Below are 24,983 nucleotides of genomic sequence, written 5' to 3' on the forward strand. Positions count from 1 at the left end.
GGGTACATATTTAAAGATGACGGAAGTTCATATTGAAGGCGTGTATAACAGGGGTTCATATTTAGGCACATATATAACGATGGTGGTAACAATTCTGAGGGGAAGACATTTATATATACATGATGAACCCCAAAAAACGGGCCCCAACTCTAAATAGGCCCCGTTTCTTTGTGTTTTGTCCGAATGAAATGAAATTTTGGTCATAACTAGTTTATTATATTCAAAACATCTCATCAAAACATTAGGGTCTTTGGCCTTTTTTTCTCCGTTCTACACATATGTTCTAGATGGCCCCCATTTAGCTTTTGCTTTTGTTTTTTTGGAGTCACCCTGTATTACAGTTCTTTTATCACATATCAGAGGAAGGGCGATTTATTATGATGAAGGAGGCACATTACTTAAAGGGGGTTATACAAAAGTTCGTTATAAGATGATGAAAACACATTTACCTTTTCGGTTGTAAGGAATGACGGCACGAGACAAGCAGTTACAAACATAGATGGTTTCTTCATTCTTCAACCGGCCGATCAGTGATGTCAGGAACTCAAGCCTTTTCGACTACATGCTCTACTCTCTTCCCTTCGCTTCTAAGGGGCGCTCCTCTTGATCTCTCCTGATTCTCTCTGACTCTTATTTCACTCTACTGTCTCCGTCTCTACTGACCCTCTAACTTCCAACCCTCGATCCTATATTGAGAGATCTTTTTTATGACGTCAGAAGTGTGTTTACCAACGTGACTACTTTCACGTGGATTTACATATGTCTGTCCAAACACACTTTTGGCAAACAAAGAATCCTCAATTCTAATTGTTTAATACCTAACCTATTTTTAAACAATATTTTTTAACTTGCCTTTCCATTCTTTTAACTGACATTAAATATCCATATTTTTTAAAAGTATAGACAATCGACTCTTTTTCCGACATAAACATTTACCTATTTAATAGAATCACCAACATTTACCTATTTAATAGAATCAACAACATTTACCTATTTAATAGAATCAACAACATTTACCTATTTAATAGAATCAACAACATTTATTTACTTAATAGAATCTACAACATTTACCTATTTAATAGAATCAACAAAATTTACCTATTTAATAGAATCAACAACATTTACCTATTTAATAGAATCAACAACATTTACTTACTTAATAGAATCAACAACATTTACCTACTTAATAGAATCAACAACATTTACCTATTTAATAGAATCAACAACATTTACCTATTTAATAGAATCAACAACATTTACCTATTTAATAGAATCAACAACATTTACCTATTTAATAGAATCAACAACATTTACCTATTTAATAGAATCAACAACATTTACCTATTTAATAGAATCAACAACATTTACCTATTTAATAGAATCAACAACATTTACCTATTTAATAGAATCAACAACATTTACCTATTTAATAGAATCAACAACATTTACCTATTTAATAGAATTAACAATATTTACCTATTCAATAGAATTAACAATATTTACCTATTTAATAGAATTAACAATATTTACCTATTTAATAGAATTAACAATATTTACCTATTTAATAGAATTAACAATATTTACCTATTCAATAGAATTAACAATATTTACCTATTCAATAGAATTAACAATATTTACCTATTCAATAGAATTAACAATATTTACCTATTTAATAGAATTAACAATATTTACCTATTTAATAGAATTAAAAATATTTACCTATTCAATAGAATTAACAATATTTACCTATTCAATAGAATTAACAATATTTACCTATTTAATAGAATTAACAACATTTACCTATTTAATAGAATTAACAATATTTACCTATTCAATAGAATTAACAATATTTACCTATTCAATAGAATTAACAATATTTACCTATTTAATAGAATTAACAATATTTACCTATTTAATAGAATTAAGAATATTTACCTATTTAATAGAATTAACAATATTTACCTATTTAATAGAATTAACAACATTTACCTATTCAATAGAATTAACAATATTTACCTATTCAATAGAATTAACAATATTTACCTATTCAATAGAATTAACAATATTTACCTATTTAATAGAATTAACAATATTTACCTATTTAATAGAATTAACAATATTTACCTATTTAATAGAATCAACAACATTTACCTATTTAATAGAATTAACAATATTTACCTATTCAATAGAATCAACAACATTTACCTATTTAATAAAATCAACAACATTTACCTATTTAATAGAATCAGCAACATTTACCTATTTAATAGAATCAACAATATTTACCTATTTAATAGAATTAACATTTACCTATTTAATAGAATCAACAATATTTACCTATTTAATAGAATCAACAATATTTACCTATTTAATAGAATTAACAATATTTACCTATTTAATAGAATCAACAATATTTACCTATTTGATAGAATCAACAATATTTACCTATTTAATAGAATCAACAACATTTACCTATTTAATAGAATCAACAATATTTACCTATTTAATAGAATCAACAATATTTACCTATTCAATAGAATTAACAATATTTACCTATTCAATAGAATTAACAATATTTACCTATTTAATAGAATCAACAACATTTACCTATTTAATAGAATCAACAACATTTACCTATTTAATAGAATCAACAACATTTACCTATTTAATAGAATTAACATTTACCTATTTAATAGAATTAACAATATTTACCTATTTAATAGAATTAACAATATTTACCTATTCAATAGAATTAACAATATTTACCTATTCAATAGAATTAACAATATTTACCTATTTAATAGAATTAACAATATTTACCTATTCAATAGAATTAACAATATTTACCTATTCAATAGAATTAACAATATTTACCTATTTAATAGAATTAACATTTACCTATTTAATAGAATTAATATTTACCTATTCAATAGAATTAACAATATTTACCTATTCAATAGAATTAACAATATTTACCTATTTAATAGAATTAACAATATTTACCTATTCAATAGAATCAACAACATTTACCTATTAAATAGAATCAACAACATTTACCTATTAAATAGAATCAACAACATTTACCTATTTAATAGAATTAACAATATTTACCTATTTAATAGAATCAACAATATTTACCTATTTAATAGAATCAACAATATTTACCTATTAAATAGAATCAACAACATTTACCTATTTAATAGAATTAACAATATTTACCTATTTAATAGAATTAACAATATTTACCTATTTAATAGAATTAACAATATTTACCTATTTAATAGAATCAACAACATTTACCTATTTAATAGAATTAACAATATTTACCTATTCAATAGAATCAACAACATTTACCTATTTAATAAAATCAACAACATTTACCTATTTAATAGAATCAGCAACATTTACCTATTTAATAGAATCAACAATATTTACCTATTTAATAGAATTAACAATATTTACCTATTTAATAGAATTAACATTTACCTATTTAATAGAATTAATATTTACCTATTCAATAGAATTAACATTTACCTATTTAATAGAATTAACATTTACCTATTTAATAGAATTAACATTTACCTATTTAATAGAATTAACAATATTTACCTATTTAATAGAATTAACAATATTTACCTATTCAATAGAATTAATATTTACCTATTCAATAGAATTAACAATATTTACCTATTCAATAGAATTAACAATATTTACCTATTTAATAGAATTAACAATATTTACCTATTCAATAGAATTAACAATATTTACCTATTCAATAGAATTAAAAATAATTACCTATTTAATAGAATTAACATTTACCTATTTAATAGAATTAATATTTACCTATTCAATAGAATTAACAATATTTACCTATTCAATAGAATTAACAATATTTACCTATTTAATAGAATTAACAATATTTACCTATTTAATAGAATCAACAACATTTACCTATTTAATAGAATCAACAACATTTACCTATTAAATAGAATCAACAACATTTACCTATTAAATAGAATCAACAACATTTACCTATTTAATAGAATTAACAACATTTACCTATTTAATAGAATTAACAATATGTACCTATTTAATAGAATCAACAACATTTACCTACTTAATAGAATCAACAACATTTACCTATTTAATAGAATCAACAATATTTACCTATTCAATAGAATTAACATTTACCTATTTAATAGAATTAACAATATTTACCTATTTAATAGAATCAACAATATTTACCTATTTAATAGAATCAACAACATTTACCTATTTAATAGAATTAACATTTACCTATTTAATAGAATCAACAACATTTACCTATTTAATAGAATTAACAATATTTACCTATTTAATAGAATCAACAATATTTACCTATTTTATAGAATCAACAACATTTACCTATTTAATAGAATTAACAATATTTACCTATTTAATAGAATTAACAACATTTACCTATTTAATAGAATTAACAATATTTACCTATTTAATAGAATTAACAATATTTACCTATTTTATAGAATCAACAACATTTACCTATTTAATAGAATTAACAATATTTACCTATTTAATAGAATCAACAATATTTACCTATTTAATAGAATTAACAATATTTACCTATTTAATAGAATCAACAACATTTACCTATTTAATAGAATCAACAACATTTACCTATTTAATAGAATCAACAATATTTACCTATTTAATAGAATCAACAATATTTACCTATTTAATAGAATCAACAATATTTACCTATTTAATAGAATAAACAATATTTACCTATTTAATAGAATCAACAATATTTACCTATTTAATAGAATCAACAATATTTACCTATTTAATAGAATTAACAATATTTACCTATTTAATAGAATCAACAGTATTTACCTATTTAATAGAATTAACATTTACCTATTTAATAGAATCAACAACATTTACCTATTTAATAGAATCAACAATATTTACCTATTTAATAGAATCAACAATATTTACCTATTTAATAGAATCAACAATATTTACCTATTCAATAGAATCAACAACATTTACCTATTTAATAGAATCAACAACATTTACCTATTTAATAGAATCAACAACATTTACCTATTTAATAGAATCAACAATATTTACCTATTTAATAGAATCAACAATATTTACCTATTTAATAGAATTAACAATATTTACCTATTTAATAGAATCAACAATATTTACCTATTTAATAGAATTAACAATATTTACCTATTCAATAGAATCAACAACATTTACCTATTTAATAGAATCAACAACATTTACCTATTTAATAGAATCAACAACATTTACCTATTTAATAAAATCAACAACATTTACCTATTTAATAGAATTAACAATATTTACCTATTCAATAGAATTAACAATATTTACCTATTCAATAGAATTAACAATATTTACCTATTTAATAGAATTAACAATATTTACCTATTTAATAGAATTAACAATATTTACCTATTTAATAGAATTAACAATATTTACCTATTCAATAGAATTAACAATATTTACCTATTTAATAGAATTAACAATATTTACCTATTTAATAGAATTAACAATATTTACCTATTTAATAGAATTAACAATATTTACCTATTTAATAGAATTAACAACATTTACCTATTTAATAGAATTAACAATATTTACCTATTTAATAGAATTAACAATATTTACCTATTCAATAGAATTAACAATATTTACCTATTTAATAGAATTAACAATATTTACCTATTTAATAGAATTAACAATATTTACCTATTCAATAGAATTAACAATATTTACCTATTTAATAGAATTAACAACATTTACCTATTTAATAGAATTAACAATATTTACCTATTTAATAGAATTAACAATATTTACCTATTTAATAGAATTAACAATATTTACCTATTTAATAGAATTAACAATATTTACCTATTTAATAGAATTAACAACATTTACCTATTCAATAGAATTAACAATATTTACCTATTCAATAGAATTAACAATATTTACCTATTCAATAGAATTAACAATATTTACCTATTCAATAGAATTAACAATATTTACCTATTTAATAGAATTAACAATATTTACCTATTTAATAGAATTAACAATATTTACCTATTCAATAGAATTAACAATATTTACCTATTTAATAGAATTAACAATATTTACCTATTTAATAGAATTAACAATATTTACCTATTTAATAGAATTAACAACATTTACCAATTTAATAGAATTAACAACATTTACCTATTTAATAGAATTAACAATATTTACCTATTTAATAGAATTAAAAATATTTACCTATTCAATAGAATTAACAATATTTACCTATTCAATAGAATTAACAATATTTACCTATTCAATAGAATTAACAATATTTACCTATTCAATAGAATTAACAATATTTACCTATTTAATAGAATTAACAATATTTACCTTATCAATAGAATTAACAATATTTACCTATTTAATAGAATTAACAATATTTACCTATTCAATAGAATTAACAATATTTACCTATTTAATAGAATTAACAACATTTACCTATTTAATAGAATTAACAATATTTACCTATTTAATAGAATTAACAATATTTACCTATTCAATAGAATTAACAATATTTACCTATTCAATAGAATTAACAATATTTACCTATTCAATAGAATTAACAATATTTACCTATTCAATAGAATTAACAATATTTACCTATTTAATAGAATTAAAAATATTTACCTATTCAATAGAATTAACAATATTTACCTATTCAATAGAATTAACAATATTTACCTATTTAATAGAATTAACAATATTTACCTATTCAATAGAATTAACAATATTTACCTATTTAATAGAATTAACAATATTTACCTATTTAATAGAATTAACAATATTTACCTATTTAATAGAATTAACAATATTTACCTATTTAATAGAATTAACATTTACCTATTTAATAGAATTAACAATATTTACCTATTTAATAGAATTAACAATATTTACCTATTCAATAGAATTAACAATATTTACCTATTCAATAGAATTAACAATATTTACCTATTTAATAGAATTAACATTTACCTATTTAATAGAATTAACAATATTTACCTATTTAATAGAATTAACAATATTTACCTATTTAATAGAATTAACAATATTTACCTATTCAATAGAATTAACAATATTTACCTATTCAATAGAATTAACAATATTTACCTATTTAATAGAATTAACAATATTTACCTATTTAATAGAATTAACAATATTTACCTATTCAATAGAATTAACAATATTTACCTATTCAATAGAATTAACAATATTTACCTATTCAATAGAATCAACAACATTTACCTATTTAATAGAATCAACAACATTTACCTATTCAATAGAATTCACAATATTTACCTATTCAATAGAATTAACAATATTTACCTATTCAATAGAATCAACAACATTTACCTATTTAATAGAATCAACAACATTTACCTATTCAATAGAATTAACAATATTTACCTATTCAATAGAATTAACAATATTTACCTATTTAATAGAATTAACAATATTTACCTATTTAATAGAATTAAAAATATTTACCTATTCAATAGAATTAACAATATTTACCTATTTAATAGAATTAACAATATTTACCTATTCAATAGAATTAACAATATTTACCTATTCAATAGAATTAACAATATTTACCTATTTAATAGAATCAACAACATTTACCTATTCAATAGAATTAACAATATTTACCTATTCAATAGAATTAACAATATTTACCTATTTAATAGAATTAACAATATTTACCTATTCAATAGAATTAACAATATTTACCTATTCAATAGAATTAACAATATTTACCTATTTAATAGAATTAACAATATTTACCTATTTAATAGAATTAACAATATTTACCTATTCAATAGAATTAACAATATTTACCTATTCAATAGAATTAACAATATTTACCTATTCAATAGAATCAACAACATTTACCTATTTAATAGAATCAACAACATTTACCTATTCAATAGAATTAACAATATTTACCTATTCAATAGAATTAACAATATTTACCTATTCAATAGAATCAACAACATTTACCTATTTAATAGAATCAACAACATTTACCTATTTAATAGAATTAACAATATTTACCTATTCAATAGAATTAACAATATTTACCTATTCAATAGAATTAACAATATTTACCTATTTAATAGAATTAACAATATTTACCTATTTAATAGAATTAACAATATTTACCTATTCAATAGAATTAACAATATTTACCTATTCAATAGAATTAACAATATTTACCTATTTAATAGAATCAACAACATTTACCTATTCAATAGAATTAACAATATTTACCTATTTAATAGAATTAACAATATTTACCTATTCAATAGAATTAACAATATTTACCTATTTAATAGAATTAACAATATTTACCTATTTAATAGAATTAACAATATTTACCTATTCAATAGAATTAACAATATTTACCTATTCAATAGAATTAACAATATTTACCTATTTAATAGAATCAACAACATTTACCTATTTAATAGAATTAACAATATTTACCTATTTAATAGAATTAACAATATTTACCTATTTAATAGAATTAACAATATTTACCTATTTAATAGAATTAACAACATTTACCTATTTAATAGAATTAACAATATTTACCTATTTAATAGAATTAACAATATTTACCTATTTAATAGAATCAACAACATTTACTTACTTAATAGAATCAACAACATTTACCTACTTAATAGAATCAACAACATTTACCTATTTAATAGAATCAACAACATTTACCTATTTAATAGAATCAACAACATTTACCTATTTAATAGAATCAACAACATTTACCTATTTAATAGAATCAACAACATTTACCTATTTAATAGAATCAACAACATTTACCTATTTAATAGAATCAACAACATTTACCTATTTAATAGAATCAACAACATTTACCTATTTAATAGAATCAACAACATTTACCTATTTAATAGAATTAACAATATTTACCTATTCAATAGAATTAACAATATTTACCTATTTAATAGAATTAACAATATTTACCTATTTAATAGAATTAACAATATTTACCTATTTAATAGAATTAACAATATTTACCTATTCAATAGAATTAACAATATTTACCTATTCAATAGAATTAACAATATTTACCTATTCAATAGAATTAACAATATTTACCTATTTAATAGAATTAACAATATTTACCTATTTAATAGAATTAAAAATATTTACCTATTCAATAGAATTAACAATATTTACCTATTCAATAGAATTAACAATATTTACCTATTTAATAGAATTAACAACATTTACCTATTTAATAGAATTAACAATATTTACCTATTCAATAGAATTAACAATATTTACCTATTCAATAGAATTAACAATATTTACCTATTTAATAGAATTAACAATATTTACCTATTTAATAGAATTAAGAATATTTACCTATTTAATAGAATTAACAATATTTACCTATTTAATAGAATTAACAACATTTACCTATTCAATAGAATTAACAATATTTACCTATTCAATAGAATTAACAATATTTACCTATTCAATAGAATTAACAATATTTACCTATTTAATAGAATTAACAATATTTACCTATTTAATAGAATTAACAATATTTACCTATTTAATAGAATCAACAACATTTACCTATTTAATAGAATTAACAATATTTACCTATTCAATAGAATCAACAACATTTACCTATTTAATAAAATCAACAACATTTACCTATTTAATAGAATCAGCAACATTTACCTATTTAATAGAATCAACAATATTTACCTATTTAATAGAATTAACATTTACCTATTTAATAGAATCAACAATATTTACCTATTTAATAGAATCAACAATATTTACCTATTTAATAGAATTAACAATATTTACCTATTTAATAGAATCAACAATATTTACCTATTTGATAGAATCAACAATATTTACCTATTTAATAGAATCAACAACATTTACCTATTTAATAGAATCAACAATATTTACCTATTTAATAGAATCAACAATATTTACCTATTCAATAGAATTAACAATATTTACCTATTCAATAGAATTAACAATATTTACCTATTTAATAGAATCAACAACATTTACCTATTTAATAGAATCAACAACATTTACCTATTTAATAGAATCAACAACATTTACCTATTTAATAGAATTAACATTTACCTATTTAATAGAATTAACAATATTTACCTATTTAATAGAATTAACAATATTTACCTATTCAATAGAATTAACAATATTTACCTATTCAATAGAATTAACAATATTTACCTATTTAATAGAATTAACAATATTTACCTATTCAATAGAATTAACAATATTTACCTATTCAATAGAATTAACAATATTTACCTATTTAATAGAATTAACATTTACCTATTTAATAGAATTAATATTTACCTATTCAATAGAATTAACAATATTTACCTATTCAATAGAATTAACAATATTTACCTATTTAATAGAATTAACAATATTTACCTATTCAATAGAATCAACAACATTTACCTATTAAATAGAATCAACAACATTTACCTATTAAATAGAATCAACAACATTTACCTATTTAATAGAATTAACAATATTTACCTATTTAATAGAATCAACAATATTTACCTATTTAATAGAATCAACAATATTTACCTATTAAATAGAATCAACAACATTTACCTATTTAATAGAATTAACAATATTTACCTATTTAATAGAATTAACAATATTTACCTATTCAATAGAATTAACAATATTTACCTATTCAATAGAATTAACAATATTTACCTATTCAATAGAATTAACAATATTTACCTATTCAATAGAATTAACAATATTTACCTATTCAATAGAATTAACAATATTTACCTATTTAATAGAATTAACAATATTTACCTATTCAATAGAATTAACAATATTTACCTATTTAATAGAATTAACAATATTTACCTATTCAATAGAATTAACAATATTTACCTATTTAATAGAATTAACAACATTTACCTATTTAATAGAATTAACAATATTTACCTATTTAATAGAATTAACAATATTTACCTATTCAATAGAATTAACAATATTTACCTATTCAATAGAATTAACAATATTTACCTATTCAATAGAATTAACAATATTTACCTATTCAATAGAATTAACAATATTTACCTATTTAATAGAATTAACAATATTTACCTATTTAATAGAATTAACAATATTTACCTATTCAATAGAATTAACAATATTTACCTATTTAATAGAATTAACAATATTTACCTATTCAATAGAATTAACAATATTTACCTATTTAATAGAATTAACAATATTTACCTATTTAATAGAATTAACAATATTTACCTATTTAATAGAATTAACAATATTTACCTATTTAATAGAATTAACAATATTTACCTATTTAATAGAATTAACAATATTTACCTATTTAATAGAATTAACAATATTTACCTATTCAATAGAATTAACAATATTTACCTATTTAATAGAATTAACAATATTTACCTATTTAATAGAATTAACAATATTTACCTATTTAATAGAATTAACAATATTTACCTATTTAATAGAATTAACAACATTTACCTATTTAATAGAATTAACAATATTTACCTATTTCATAGAATTAACAATATTTACCTATTTAATAGAATTAACAATATTTACCTATTTAATAGAATTAACAATATTTACCTAGTTAATAGAATTAACAATATTTACCTATTTAATAGAATTAACAACATTTACCTATTTAATAGAATTAACAATATTTACCTATTTAATAGAATTAACAATATTTACCTATTTAATAGAATTAACAATATTTACCTATTTAATAGAATTAACAATATTTACCTATTTAATAGAATTAACAATATTTACCTATTTAATAGAATTAACAACATTTACCTATTTAATAGAATTAACAATATTTACCTATTTCATAGAATTAACAATATTTACCTATTTAATAGAATTAACAATATTTACCTATTTAATAGAATTAACAATATTTACCTAGTTAATAGAATTAACAATATTTACCTATTTAATAGAATTAACAACATTTACCTATTTAATAGAATTAACAATATTTACCTATTTAATAGAATTAACAATATTTACCTATTTAATAGAATTAACAATATTTACCTATTTAATAGAATTAACAATATTTACCTATTTAATAGAATTAACAACATTTACCTATTTAATAGAATTAACAATATTTACCTATTTAATAGAATTAACAATATTTACCTATTTAATAGAATTAACAATATTTACCTATTTAATAGAATTAACAATATTTACCTAGTTAATAGAATTAACAATATTTACCTATTTAATAGAATTAACAACATTTACCTATTTAATAGAATTAACAATATTTACCTATTTAATAGAATTAACAATATTTACCTATTTAATAGAATTAACAATATTTACCTAGTTAATAGAATTAACAATATTTACCTATTTAATAGAATTAACAACATTTACCTATTTAATAGAATTAACAATATTTACCTATTTAATAGAATTAACAACATTTACCTATTTAATAGAATTAACAATATTTACCTATTCAATAGAATTAACAATATTTACCTATTTAATAGAATTAACAATATTTACCTATTCAATAGAATTAACAATATTTACCTATTTAATAGAATTAACAACATTTACCTATTCAATAGAATTAACAATATTTACCTATTTAATAGAATTAACAATATTTACCTATTCAATAGAATTAACAATATTTACCTATTTAATAGAATTAACAATATTTACCTATTCAATAGAATTAACAATATTTACCTATTTAATAGAATTAACAACATTTACCTATTTAATAGAATTAACAATATTTACCTATTCAATAGAATTAACAATATTTACCTATTTAATAGAATTAACAATATTTACCTATTTAATAGAATTAACAATATTTACCTATTCAATAGAATTAACAATATTTACCTATTTAATAGAATTAACAACATTTACCTATTTAATAGAATTAACAATATTTACCTATTCAATAGAATTAACAATATTTACCTATTTAATAGAATTAACAATATTTACCTATTCAATAGAATTAACAATATTTACCTATTTAATAGAATTAACAACATTTACCTATTTAATAGAATTAACAATATTTACCTATTTAATAGAATTAACAACATTTACCTATTTAATAGAATTAACAATATTTACCTATTCAATAGAATTAAGAATGGACTGAAATCCTTAAGATTCCATTCTCCATTATCTTTAACATTTGTCTACAGGGTTCGATTCTAACCTTTTTCGAATATCATTTTCACGTATCTAGTATGCCTTCTTACTTACATGAGACGGGGACAGCCCTTTCCTGTAACATATGGAATTAAAATATTAGAAAGTTAGGTGGACCTGAAGAATCTTGTCCACTTCCATAATTATTTTTTTGTTTCATCTTTTTTTCAATTTTTTCGCCGGATAATTATCGAATGGACACTAGTCTACCAGATTATACAAAACTATGAAAAAATTTCAATATTAAAATATTTGCAGGTGGTGTTTGGTTTCTTATGGAACGTTCTAGTAAATCTATCATCCATTGTAGAACAATATTTAAAAAAAAAAGACAAAAAAAAATAGAGTGGAGAAAAATTCTTCAGGTTCATCGAAAATTATAATCAAAAACTGGAAATCAGATTCAGTCAAATACTGGATGAACAATCCAGAAAGAAAACAATATGAAAATGAATTTAAAAATGGAGAGTGTTAGCGTGTTGACTTTATAAATTAAAAAAAAAAAATTTTATGAAAAAGTAAATAAGTTGCTTATGTAGATTAGTGATATTTTACACCAACGCATTTCAGGTGAAAACATTACGTGTCATGTCGAAATTAGCATAAATTTCCAAAATCACGCAAAAAAATGATCCACTAAGAAATGTTCTAGATCTAGTTTTTAGAAGTAAAAAAAAAAAAAAAAAATCCTCCACAATAACGATCTGACATTTGTATTTTAAAATGACTTCTTATCAAATTGATCGAATGCAGTTGCAGTTGCATCCCCTTGAAATTTGGGAACTCTTCCACATTAACATACGATAAATTCTGTAAATTGATAAACTCGATAAATTTTATGGTACTCATGCAGAAAGTGATCCGTGCTGAAATAATAACGTTATTATTTAAAAAGCCATTCTTAACATGGGGAGGGGAGGGTGTTTTGTACCTATTCTGTACTTTAACCTTACAATTGAATAAAAAACAAAACTTTAAACGTGGAAATACGATTTAAAAAATAGCACGGATCTCTGCATTAGTACCAATTTTATTTTTACTTATATTTTTCTACTGGATCGTTTTTCGAAAATAAATCGAATGAAAATTAAGAAATAGTGTGCATTGTGGGGAAAGGGGGTATAGTTAAGTGTTGAAAATGAAAAGGAGGAGAGGGAGAATAAGTGGAAACAAATCTTGTGGGGGAGGGGGTAAGAAAAAAAAAAAATAAAAAATGTAAAAAAAAAAAAATTGAATATACTCCTATAGTCGAACTTAACACTAATCTAAGAATAACTTAAAAGTTTTAGGTATAGTTCGACAAAAGTCGTTTTTTGTCCGGTTCAAATACAGCAGAAGCACCAAATGAATAATAAATTATGTTGCTTATATACGTTTGTTACCGCGCTATTTTTGTAATAGTATTTTCAAATTAAATTAAAGTTTTACGATCTTTTTCATTAAATTGTTAAATGAAAGTAGAAAATAGTTATAAAACACCGTCCCCTCCCCCTGTTAAGAATGACTTTCTAAATTATTATTTCAGCACGGTAACAAAAGGGCACATATACCAAAATTATTTACTCTGTACATTTTTACTTCTATTTTTACAAGTTTTAATTAACTTAGTTTGATTAAAAGAAAAAATAAATCAAACGAAATCTATGAAATTGGGGTGGGGTGGGGGAGAAAATAATTGGGGTAAAAGGAGGAGAGAGGAGAAAAATAAAAACAGAAATGAATCTTACAAAAAATAAACAAAATATAAATCACATAAAAAGAAGGCGAAGAAAGTATGTATGCCAGTGGTATTCATCCGTGGCGGGTTGAACCAGCTTCTCTTGAAGGAGGACGTTTTATGGGAATATCAAGCTCATCATTAGTCCCCAGTTGCATGTATATCCGGGTCAGAAGAGTTGATAACGTCAGGTCTTTGCAGAGGGATGCTGACGTCCTCCTACATACAGCGCCTGATATTCCCAAATAGTCACCCATCTCATACTGACCAAACTCAACGATTCAGTGATTTAAAGAGAACATGTGTCAACGTGACTGTGCCACACAGAAAAAAAAAACACTAATTCCGCAGAATTTAAAATAACTGGGTTTTTAACACTAACCGAACTCTAACCTAAAAAAAGGTTTAATTTTAGTTTGGCAAAAATAGGTTTAGTGTTTATTTAGACTTGCACTTATTTTAACAAAATTGAAGAAAAACTTTTATGGTGTACTTACTTGTAACGGCATGAAATATATTCCAAATATCATAAATATTGATCAAATATTTTTTTTAAGAAAATCAAATTTATACGATTTTTATCGATTAAGTATTTTTGGGCAGCCATTGATGAGCCTTTTAAAGAGATTATTAAAAGGTGATAAATATGAGAACTGGTTTCTTTCACATCGAGCAAGTCATTAAATTTTATTTTCTTAAATAAAAAATATCTAACTGATCAAATTATGATTTTTGAAAAATGACATCTTCGTCTCAGTAACGGGTACGTGCAGCATAAAGATATTTCTGCAATTTCGTTATTAAAATATTCATTATAAGTGTAAGCTCAAGCAAAGTTTTGATTCAGTTCAAATTCTGGATATTTATACAGATTACGAACCGAGCTATTTTCGGGTAAATTTTTAGAAAAAGCGTGAACTATTACTAGAAGAAAAAAAATTTTTCTTGTAGATTTCGGTGTGCTGAAAACGAATCGGAAATCCGTATCTGTTGCAAATTAATAATTTTGTAGATATTAATATTTTTCTAAGGGATTATCATTATTATTTTTTTTTTTTTGTATAATCAGCTATAATGGCGTAAGTCGCCTGATTATGCATGCGCACAGCAGCACATCTATTTTTAAAAATTAGCATTTTATTAGTTTCCGCAGCACTGCCCCCCACCCATTGTAAGCACAGAATTTTTATGAAATGTTAAACGGTATACGGTTCAAAAATGTCGGCATGTTACTTACGGAAAAACGGTTAATTAAACCGTAGAAGCAGCTGTTAAGCTATAAAATTCTATAATTGAATACCCCCCCCCCAAAAAAAAAAAGTGAAAAACATGTTTTTTTGTAAACCGGTCGTAAAAAAATTACTGACAGCCTTATTTTTACTATTAAATGAGATGAAAATATTTCTTGTGATTTAAAATGTCCGTCATGTATTCATGCGCCTTGTGAAATGATGTTTGTGCGCATGTGCTGTCAGCCGACATGCCATTATAGCTGATTTTACAACGAAAATTTGCGACAGATACGGTTTTCAGATTCTTTTTCAGCACATCGAAATCTACAAAAGCAATATTTTTTCTACTTGTTCGAGTTCACGTTTTTTCTAAAATACCATTTTTTTTTTTTAGATAGGATTAAAAAAATTTTTCTATTTATTCATAAACTTACAGTAGGTTTTGTTATATTTTATTGTTTTTCCATTTTTTTTTCTTAATGTAATTAGTATTTGATGAATGTCATTTAGCATTTAAAAGATTTTCCGCATATTCCGACAGTGTACATCAGATGCTGGGTAACCCGAATGGACATTTCCAGAAATCTGGTTCGTAATATACACTAGTACCAATACAATATTTAGGATTTTACTAGTTCCTTATAAAATTTAAGTGCTTATGCACTGATTGTACCACGCTATTTTTAATACTGTTTCTAAGTTAAATTCAAGTTTACTATATCTTTTATTAAATAGTTAGCTAAAAGCATAGTTACGTAAAGTTAAGAATGAGTTTCTAAATAATAACCTTATTGTTTCAGCACGGTACAATAAGTGCATAAGTACCAAAAATTTACTAGTTTGACCTGTCTGCGCACGGCGATTGCCATCTGAGTAGATTCATTCTTTTTTTCATTTTTTCATGGAAATCGCTCCAGACAGGGTGTGAAATCATTTGATTTAAGAACAAACGATGATTATCGAAAAAACACTAGAAACCTTTTCACCTTAGTCTTGAAACGACTAAGATTATGTACAGGAATAAATAATCAGCGTGAAGAGAACTTGTTCTTGGGGAAATTTTTCTGGAATAGAATTTTTTTTTCATTCACTTTAGCATCTGGAATAAAACGTTTATGTTTAATCAAAAATCTTTTCCATTTTGTAAAATCTTAGGATTTTCTTGACACTAGGGATGTGACAAGAGAATATTCTTATCGTTGGTTTGATTCTCGATATCATAGAACGGAAGACAGAGCAAAACCTCTTTACTAGGCTTTACCAAACTAATTTCACAGTCAATAATAAACGTAAAATCAAATAGTAAAGAGCAGGTAGCAGCAGTAAACGCAAGAACTGTTAGTAACGAAATGTTGAAGAAAAAAAAAGCTCAGCCCTTTTAAAAAGGAAAAGGAACGTGTGCAAAATCATGTGCCATAGAAACTTTTACTTTAACGGAAATATAACAATCCGACACCGTTAGACACAGTTAATCGAGAACCACATTACTCTATCTAAAAACGGTGCTAATGCACTTACTGATCCGCGTTATTTTTTAAATCGTATTTCCAAGTTTAATTAAAGTTTTATGGTATGTTCAGTTATGAGGTTAAAGTACAGAATAGGTACAAAACACCCTCCCCATGTTAAGAATCGCTTTTTAAATAACGTTCTTATTTCAGCACAGATCAATAAGTGCATGAGTACCTCAAAACATAAGATATTAACTGAAATATACTCGAGGGTCAAAATAATGAAAAGAATATTCTTTTGTCATGGCGCTAAGCGCTACTGATCACTTCCTGAAATGGCCCAGCCAGCCTGAATGATCGGCCCATCATCGGCCCATTACAGTGTTTGTCGGCTGATCGTCGGTTTTGTAATGGGCCGATGATGGGCCGATCATTCAGGCTGGCTGGGGGATAAGGTCGAATTGACACGGTCATGCCAGCTGGTGAAGTAATAAGCGATCAGAATATTAGGATATCAGCAAACTTATCAACACTGTACCATTGCACACTGCGTATTTTATTTTTTTCGTAGAGGGTAATTTTTAAAACAGAAGTAAATAAAAATAAGTTTGAAGATAAGTTAATATAAAATAAAAAAGAAATAAAAAAGAAAATGTCCAACTACTTACCTTTTTCTTTGGTGAGCTCATTGTCATAGTACTGTTTTGTTACATCCCAAAGCATATTGAAATTGATCATTTAAAATTCTTGGAATGTTCAGTCGTTACGTAAATAACAATCGAGAACAACGGGAAGCGACATCACAGAATAACTGAGGTTTTATAGTTTCAATTTAACTAAAGAGTTCTCAAAAAGGGGAGTTAATCATGAAATAAGGACTGATATATTTCTGAATTTTTGAAATTAGGAGTTATAATTTAGATTATTTGGATTATTCCAATTACTGTTCTCATCTTGAGTGTTGTTCGCACAACGTTTCAGCTGATGCAACGTCCGACCTTCTTTCGGTGTATCTTGTCAAACGCGGGAATCTTTCTGTCAAGTTGGGGAATTTCGAACATAACCCTTTAGTCAATCCATGGGAGTAGCATACTCCTGTTCCATCAGTCATGGCCGGTTAGAAGTTCTATGTAATTAGCAATTGCAATCTTCATATCGCCCACACTGAGTAAACTGAATTCTATTTAGTACTTTATCCATTATGCCATGGGTCTTGCAAACAATTAATATGAATTTCGAGAAGTATTCTACCTGGACATGGCTGACATGCCATTCCTATGGATTAAATAAAGCGTTATATTAAAAATTATCTCCAGATTCCCGAGTTTGACAGAAAAATTCTCGAGTTCACAAATATATACCTGGAGAATGTCGACGGTTACATCGGCTGAAACGTTGTGCAAATAATACTCAAGATGAGAAAAGTAGTCCGAATAATTCAAGTAATACAAATTAAAGGAAGTTACTTTCAATAAATTTAAAATATACAAATTACTCATCTCAAAGACTAGATAAGAAAAAAAAAAAAAAAAAACGAAAAAAAATTTGGATTTATAAGAGAAAAAAAATCCACCCTTGATCGCCCTTCGATGTCCATAGTGCAGTGGACAGAGGCGTTGAATCTCTACACTTCCAGGTGAACGTTGTCTGAAGATAGCAGTTTCAATTCTACTCAAAGCCGGCCAGAGGATTAGTTGGGTAAGACGACATCAACAGTAATTACTGAGGATATAGTTAAGAGACTCGGCATTCCTATCCTGTCATGGTTAACAACCTGACGAAGGCCGCAGGAATAGTTGGCCGAAACGTCATTAAACAACAACTATGAAGATGAGGATAAAAGTCCGCAAATAAATAAACAAATTCTCTTTCGGATATTTATTTGTATAAAAATGTATACAAAATGTAGCATAAGTTCGAAAAAGAAAGCGTAATTAACAAACTTAACTAGTCACCTTTATATCATTGAGGAGTTTAAGGAAAGATAATGTTATTGGATATAGAGACGTGGAGAGGTATATTTGAAAGCAGTTGTGTGCACACACGCACTTTCCAGATGGAGTTGACCTACATTTTTTGTCCCATAAAAATGACCGAAATTGTAATTAAAACGAAAACAAATAATCCAAGGTCAGAATTTATGAATAGAAAAGAAGAATGTGATATCTGCATCTTTAAAATTCCAGGAATGTCGAATTGTTACTATGCAAGAGAAAAATACGCAGCAGAAAACAGGAGAGAGCAAACACAGCGGTGAGTGCGACTTGATATCTTGACACCTCTTTGTTGACGAGCCACGCACCAACCAACCCTTTACAACTAACGTTTGTCTCTTTCTTTCTCTCTCCCTCCCCCTATCTATCTCTCTCTCTCTCTCTCTCTCTCTCTCTCTCTCTCTCTCTCTCTCTCTCTCTCTCTCTCTCTCAATGAACAACTAGAAGCTTAATTGTAAATAAAACTTATACTTTGAAATTCGTCTCTGTGTTGATTTTCAGAATAGTGACAAAGAATTATCAGTGTGTATATATTATATAAATTATATAATTATATATACATTCAGCAACACAACAGACGTCGTTTTTCGTGTCGTTATATATAGCAGCGTCTCTCTTTTATTTATATGTGTTCAAATATATGCATGTCAATACAAACAAAGTAACAACTAAAAAAGAAATTAAGTATATAAAATTAAATTTATTGTTTGTAAACCCAACTGGGCTCGCTATTGTGTTCATTGAGAATATGTATAAGACGGTTTGCAAATGTTGTGTATACGTGCGTAAGTAAAAAGTCCTACATACCGAATAGAGAGTGTACACATGTATTGCACAGTGCGTTTGTCAAGACCATACCCACAGGAATAGAGGAACACTGTTGCCAGATTCCAATCCGGGTTGAATGAGTGAGAGGTAGACAGCCTGTGTATCCCTTTTTATAACATGGACCACAACGCTATCTACCGTCACAAGGAGAGATAATTCAAGCCTGACTCTCTTTAGTGAGTATCTGTATGTGTATTGAAAAAATAGGTAATGCTCCATCGTTCAGTCAAACATCACAATCATATTAAACATTCATTCGCAAATTCACTAAAACAAAACCTCGCAATGAGTATTCAATTTAAGACCCATAAAATATGTATTGAAGGTTGAGGAATTAAAATTTTAGGTGATTTTTTTAGAATAGCTAACAAAACAAAATAAAAAGTGAAAAAATACACAAAAACCCTGCTAAATTACTCCTCCACCTACCTGGATAAGTTTATTTGTGTCTTATTTTAATGTGTTTATTTAATTAACAATAAAGGTAGTTTAAAGCCTGTTGAGTTAGAATGAAAAACAAAATGGTGGGCTCATTAGAGTCCAAGTTGAATTTCAATAATTGCTCAGAAATAAAAAAATTAAACAAATCACTGATAGAATTACGTTTAATAAATGTCATCAAAATGTATGCAAAGGTAATATTCTATCAGTATTATCTTGGATTTTCGATTTTTGAGCGATTATCGAGGCTCATTATGGCTGTAATGAGATCACAATTTTTTGTTCTTCTAACGGGACAGGCTTTAAACAACCTTTAGTTTTAATTCATTTAAAATATATTCAAACACACGTAAACTCATCCAGGTAGGTAGAAGAGTAACTTACCTTTGGTAACATTTATTTGTTGTTGTTTATTATTAACACTATTTTTTTCTTTGTTGTCTATTCCAGAAAGTCATCAAATTTTATATTAAAACAATCGGATGAAAAATATTTACAATTTAAAACCTGTGATTAGTATAAGAACACTTTACTTTTTTTTTTTAAATATGACATATAAGCAGATTTGCCATTTGAAAAAATGATGGAGATATCAATGATTTTTGCAAGCAATTTGCCCCTTAATTTGGAGACTGGAAGGGTGATTATCAAACAAAAGAGGGAGACTTATGATCATGCATATTCCAAGTTAAATGTGTGAAGTGAAAAAAAATAAATAAACCTACACTAGCAGGGGGGGGGCGACCGGCGTTTCCCGATTATAAGATACGCTTAATATGATATTTTAATTCATGCGGATTTTGTATTTATCATTATAGATTATTTCATATTAAATTGCACCCAATATATAATCATGATTTCAAAATAAAAAATAAAAAAATTTGACTTGGGTGCCATCAGCTAGAATTGAAACCGAAACCCAAATTTACAAGATTCATGCAAGCAAGCAAGTAAGTAAGCAATCAAATACGCCCTGATGGTTCACAGAGGTTTATAATCATTAAGATTAGTCTAGTCGAGGTCTGCATTCGGTTTGGCAGGCCAAAATTATTTTTGCCTAAGGTATGTCCAAGTACCACTCAAAATTCGATTTAATTTACACATTTGTGAAACATTTATCTACCATTTGTGTACTTTGCTGGAGAGAATTCCACCTTTTCCAACTTGACTTTCAGACAATATTGGAAAATGCGAACACGCTTCACTTTATTTTACTATAAATGAACTTGTCAAATCGACCAGCCGTTTTTTTTTTGTTTGTTTTTTTTTTTTTGCTCTGGCCTCCGTCAGGTGGTTACCGCGACAGTATAGGAACTCCGAATCTCTTAACTGGTGAGATGACAATAGCTGTAGAAGGCAGTAATTGCTGAGGATGAAGTTACGAGATTCGAAGATACTATCCCGTCACGGTAACCACCTGATGAAGGCCAGAGGAATAGTTTGCCGAAACGTCATGAAACAACTAAAAAGATGAGGATAATAGTCTGCAATAAATATATTAATAAAAAGAAAAGTTGTTTACTGTAGAACTCGTGCAGTTTATATCCACTTTCCACCGTGACTGATCTTGTCTCACCAACAACCTAACAGTTAACACTTATCTTTGCGTGGACTCCCGGCCTTGATAAGTGATGACCCTCCAAATAAAAACAATGTGGAGATATGCTGGTAGTTCAGTATTCGGAGTAGACTGAAGATTGTGGATTTCCGTATTTGAAGATACACTGAAATTCATTGTCTCTCCTCAGTTGGCATAAATGCACCTTCTTTGGTGTGATGCTGATTATGATTCAGAAAACAGGGGTTCTGAAGCAGTTTGCCGATTGATTTGTTTCTGAATAATTAGACAATGGTCCACATCCTGTTTATTTTGCGTCCCTCTGGGATTCCAGAGACGAGATTTGTTCACCAAACCAAAATTTCTCAAAAGTCTAAAACTTAGTCTACAATAATGTAAAATATTAAAAAAATGTAAAAAACAACAAAATGGATTACACAAAATATATAATTTGCAAGCTATATTTGTTGAATGAAAAAGTAAATCAAGCATTTAAAAAAGAAAGAAAAGAATTAGAAAATAAAATGTAGGTTTATGTATTTTATGATATTCGTTAGAAGCACCTCTTAAGCATATATTTTTTTTATTTCTAACAATAATTAATATTATATTATGCAACTATTTTATACTAGTGCGGTTATTCGATGTTGTAAAATTATAACGTGTATCTATTAAAACTTATTGCACTACCTCTCTTTATCCGTCTCTGTTTTTCTCTTTATTCCTCCTTCTCCCCAAACCCCTCTTTCTTCTCCGACCATCCTATTCCTCTCCTTGGACACACATACAGGCAACTCTCTTTTATATAATAAATTACTCTAGGAATGAGTTTACACTTTATTTCTAAATTAGTACATAATAACACAGAAAAATCTACCCCCACCTCCCAACGAATAGTTTCTTTTAACTTTTAGATATTATACATCTGAGATAACATTGATCAAGAATATACCAACTTTGTGTCTGTTTGTTTTGTAGTTTTTACTTTTAGCTGGCCGCACACACACACACACACACACACACACACACACACGCACAACTGCCTTTTACATAATAGACTAGCCGAGGTAAACCGGCGTTGCTTGAGACAAGGTAAATTAGATAGAAGTGAAATTATGTGTAACATTTTTATATTAAAATTTCTATAGCACCGCTTCTCTCCAGTCGTCTTTGTATCTTTCTTTCTTTACCTGTTCTCGTTTTACCGTCCTTCCCCCATAACCATTTCTTTATCCTTCGCTCAACTCATACCCCTCTCTTGTTTATTTGCTCCGAAACAGTGTAATTAGGATATCAGAGCTATCCCTTTTAAATGTAAAACTGTAATATCATATTTATTGCTTATGGGCAATTCTGAATAGAACAAAACAATAACATTCTTTAATACAGGTAATTCTGCTTCCTCCACTCGATTTCACAATTGTAGGAAGAGAAATTATGTTAATAATGAAAATAGTTCAAAGAGATAAAATTATAATTCATAATAAATCGTAATTCATATTTATTGATTGCATACAATACGTAGTTGAACAAAAAATATGTTACCTCCACTCTCAGCCTTGATAAGTGATGACCCTCCAAGTAAAAAAAAGCCGAACTACAAGCATTGTTTACCAAGTCACAATATTTGCCAAGAAAAGCTCGATTAACAAGAAATACTACATGAGCATGGCCTCCCTGGATTCTAAAATCATGTATTATGATATCCAATAACCAGAAGAGGCCGATTCAAAGCAGCATTAGCAACTAATTACTAGGAAATCAAAGAAAGAGAACATTCGTCAATTATCAATTGGAAATATCTGAAAGTACATCTTTTAAACTCCTCGGCCTAACGTTCACAGGAAACATAAGTTGGAGCAATTACATTGAGAACATTGCCAGAACCGCTGCGAAGAAGGTGGGCTCTCTCTACCGTACTGGAAAGCTATTAACGCCAGAAAGTATCGTATACCTCTATAAGGCCACCGTTCGCCCATGTATGGAGTATTGTTGTCATATTTGGGCTGGTGCATCTACCACTAGTCTCTCGCTCCTAGACAAGGTTCAAAAGAGAGTCGCCAATCTGATAGGTCCTGAACTGTCAGCTAAACTTCAGCCTCTGTCACATCGACGAAATGTAGCATCCCTCTGCCTGTTCTACAAGTACTTTAACGGTAAATGCTCTGATGAACTGCAAGCACTTGTGTCCCCTCGATGTAAATACCCCCGACAAATCCGACAAGCAGCTAAATCCCACCCCTTCACAGTAGAGATCCCTAGTTACAAGAGAGCCTTCTACTCCAGTAGTTTCTTCCCCAGAACCACTAGACTTTGAATTCCTTTCCGGGTCAC

This window comes from Euprymna scolopes, chromosome 5 (genome assembly GCF_053919585.1).
Source record: "Euprymna scolopes isolate OS-2025 chromosome 5, ASM5391958v1, whole genome shotgun sequence".
Taxonomy (NCBI): Eukaryota; Metazoa; Mollusca; class Cephalopoda; order Sepiida; family Sepiolidae; genus Euprymna; species Euprymna scolopes.